Raw genomic sequence first — 4309 nt, 5'->3', positions numbered from 1 at the left:
TGTGCATGTCTGCCTCTCAGTGTCACTCTTGATTTTGAAGACTCACCCTAGGAACATATTTTCTGCTAAATTGTTGTGCCTTATGGAAGGGCATACACAGGAGCACAGAGGATTCAGCAGGAGGAAAAAAAACATTCTGCTTCTACAAGCACTGTGTGCAGATACTGCACAGGAATCATGGTGGAGCTGGCGTAATTATGATTAGAAAGACGTGAGAGCAGAGCTTGATGAAGGCCACTAATGACTCAGTTTACATAGACCAGTCATTGAGAATCATCTAGTGAGGAGACTTTCACTGGAAAGATGAATGGTGGCTGTATTTCAATTCTGCTTCCACCAGTGCAAAGCAAGGTACTGAGAAACCAAAGTACAGCAGAGGCTCCATAAATCTTTCCTGCTTAGTCCTGGAGATTATGTAAGGGACAGAGAAAAAGGAAAGGCTGGGGGAGAGGAAAGATGGAGAAAAAAAACCTTCTGACTTGCTTACTACTTTGGGATATATTACCTAATAAAATTGGGTGGGGGGATCTTACAAATCTGAAGTGGGCTGCAGAGATTCTCAGGCTTTCTGCATACAGGTTGTTAATTCCCATCTTAATTTAGTAAGGCTTTTTAAGTAAGCTTAATTCAATTGGACTTAATTATTTATTGCCGCTCAGCTCCCAGTTGCTCTTCAGCTCCTTGCAGAAGCTCTCCTTAGGATGGAGTCTGAGAATCTTGCTTAACCAAAGATCTGAAAACACGGTTAGAAAATACTGGGAAGGAACTTGGATGGCTCTCTGGGCTGGAGTGAAGACAGAACGAGGGGGAGGGAGAATCCACAGCCTCTCCCAACAGGCACGGGGGACCTGACATCTTGAACTGCTGGCTGCAGCCTTCAGTGAGCCATAAATCAGAGCATTCAGGAAGGGGTCTGCTCCGCCAACACACATAAAGAGAAACACTAGAAGGAAAGAGGCAAATCTGAATTAGATCCATCTCTTGCATAGCAGAAATCCTTTATGCCATTTAGATGAAGGAAACTGATGTTTGCAAACCACAGAAGGTTTGGCAAGGGGAGCATTTTACATGCTAATGAGCCCCCAAAGAATTTTGACCTGCGAAGGGTATTTAACTACTGAGAGAGATTTATATCCAATAATACACAAAAATGGAAGTGAGTGCAGAGGATGGGGAATTAGAAACACACTACAAACGTCCTCCTGTTCACATTAGAGTTGAGAAATTATTAAAGAAAATACCAGAAACACTTTTCAATACATAAGCAGAGAGAAAAGTGAGAGTCCTTAGCCAGAGAAACTGTTTGGTATGGCCTGTCACAATCTGCATTCAGTATTTAAAAACTTTATCACTTTAAAATACTGTTCTGTGGTCTTGCACAGATAGGCCCAGCTCTGGAGAAATTGCCATCTGCCCAGGCACTGTCAAAGAGGTTTCATGTTACAGTGGCACAAGAAGCAAGCGATGTGTTACTGAACAAATAGGCATTAAGTGAACATGGATTTATCAAGTCTCAAATCAATGAAACATCCACAAGACAATCCAGCTCTCCCCCACCACTGTGCATGCATAGTCACCCTTTAAATGACATTCCACCACAACAGAATGCAACAGAGCAACTTCTATATGTGTATTTTTAAGACTGTGGTTTCATGAAATCCAAGGTTTTTCTAACCAGCTTTCATGACACCTGCATTACCAACCTGATGCAAAAGTAGTTTCCACCCAGTGAAATTACAGCAATATCTTCTTTATCTATCATTTATAATCTGTGAAGTCAGTTATCATTCCCTCTGTGTGTATTTTCAGAAAAAGCACAAATTCACATCTGTAATAATAAATTATCCCTGTCACAAAGGAAACAAACAGAAGACTCTTTTACTCCCGAGTCTGATCAAATACAGGCACAGGTCATGGAGAGGTCTATCTAGTAAGGTCTCCATCCTTGGAGATACTCAAGCCCTGATGGGCCACAGCCCTGAGAAACCAGCTCTGAACCACTTCAGGTCCCTTTCAGACTCAGCTTTTCTGAGATTTGAGTTGTGCCTACCAGCCCCACACAGAGCAGACTGACAAGGCACAAGGCACTCTGCTTGGCCATGGTACCACAGTTTTGTTACCCCCCTACAACAAGGAAGAAGTCAAAAACCCCACAGTCCTTTTTTTCTCCTTAGCTACTAGAAATAATTAGCCATAACTGGTATGTGTAGTAAAGATTTAGAAAATAGGATAATTTATTTGATATAAGTAATATATCTCATCAAAGATAACACTGGATCCAGAAGTCAGTCTCTTTCTTAGACACTCAGACGAGAGGTGACTATGATCAAGCACAATTTCTAATGTCCACATTTAATTTACAAACTCAGAGCTATAATTTCTCTGATGATTGTTTTACCACGCTGCTGCACAACAGTCCTGTTCACCCTAAATAAGTTTGTTGTTACAGGAAATTTTTATAGCAAAAGCTTAAAAGCCACTTTTTAAGTCATCTATTTGATATTTGGAAAAATAAAAAGAAAAAATAATCTGCAATACAACCTAGCTTATCAATGAAGTAGCTTTAAAGGCATCTCAATGCAGGAGGTTGTTTTCAGTCACTTGCTGAAATACCTTGCCACTAGAAAGTAGATCCAATGTTTGCACATTCCCAAATCCTGTATGAAAGCAGCCAGGAGACTACTTTTGTCAACACAGGCTTGAGCAACAGGATCTCCACATCTTCTGGGCCTAGATCTTCTTTGCTATATATTTCTGGGCCAAGACAAGTGCTGAAGCTTCTGAAACAGCAGCATTACAAGTTATATTTGAGATAGCTCATTCCAAGGGAGTAGGCAAGCATGGGACACCTTGCTGGGTCTGAGTCCTTCTGCCTCCACACCCAGACTGCCAAGGCTTCAGGAGAAGAGGTAACAATAACATTAACAGCTTTTAATTGAAAAAAACAACCCACATTGCTGGATATGACCAAGAGTTAAAAGTCTGATGTATGCTGAGATTAATTTGGTGAACAGTATTAGGATTACAGAGGAATAAACGTAACTTTGCAAAATGAGGGGTTAGGGGCGCAGAATGGCATAAAATAATCCATCTCTGGAACCATTTCAGATGTGTTTTCCCCCCTAACTTGGATAAAGACCAAAACCATATCCTTCATAAGGAAACACATCTATCTGGAATAGATCTCAACCTTTCCATTAGTTCCTTATAGTAAACAGTACACTGTTGTCATGGTTTAACATTGGCCTGGCAATTAAACCAAATGACAGATGCTCTCTATCTATGCCCCTCCCCTCCCTGATAAAGAAAGCAGAGAGAATAAGGGAGAAAGACTTATGGGTTGGAAATTAACTACACAACTTTAATGAAACAGTAATGATAAATAGGAAAAATTACTAAATGTATACAAATATACAGGAAAATTGATTCCATGTTCCTCTCCCCTTTTGCCCCAATAACTTTCACGTCACCACTGAGGCTGCAGGGCAGCCCTGGGAAAGTCCAGGCTGGAATCCTGGGGTCAGCAGCAGTTGGTAGCTGGAGGCAGAACAGACAGATTCAGGCTGGTATGGATCAGGAGCACAGGCAAAGGAATGGATGGAATCCTCCCAGGATGCTGAAGCAAACAGGGACAGGCAAAGAAGGAGAAGCAGGAAGGAATCCCTCGATTGATTTGATCCCTCAAATTTATACTGAGTACGAGGTGTATGGGATGGAATACTCTGGTCAATTTTGGCATCTGTCTTGTCCATTCCTCCCCAAAGGAGGGTTTCAGGTGGGACCTCTTTACTCCTCTCCTTCTGGAGGGCAAAATGTTCCTCAGAGCTGAGCAGTGTCCTTGGCTCTGCACACCAGGCTCTGGCTGTAACTATAAACATCGAGTGCTATCAGTCCTAGAGGCAGACACTGTCTGAGAAACTTGCTGTTAACTTCAGCAAGTGCAAGTGCAGCTGCTTACAAGGGACTTAGCTGAAAGCAAAAATACAAGACAGAAAATCACCTTTATCCTGGCCCAAACCAGGACAACTGTATTCCACTTTCATACCAAAAAATGTAATAGTTAGAAAGAATGGCCTAGCACAGTTCACTACACCAGTCCTTCTGCATTAAGAGAATTTCTGCAAGAATTAAGACCTCCCCAAATCCCACACAGCCCGCTCCCAATTTAAAGATTTGTCCTTCACTTGTCCTCTTCCACCCCAAAGATTGCAGACACAATACTCAGCTCATCAGTGTCCAGCTCTGTGACTGGCATCTCATCTGAAAAGAAATAATTAACACTAGATAATCAAAAGCAACAGAAAAATAA

The sequence above is a fragment of the Calypte anna genome, chromosome 4B, assembly GCF_003957555.1.
Source record: "Calypte anna isolate BGI_N300 chromosome 4B, bCalAnn1_v1.p, whole genome shotgun sequence".
NCBI lineage: Eukaryota > Metazoa > Chordata > Aves > Apodiformes > Trochilidae > Calypte > Calypte anna.
This window is presented reverse-complemented; position numbering follows the sequence as displayed.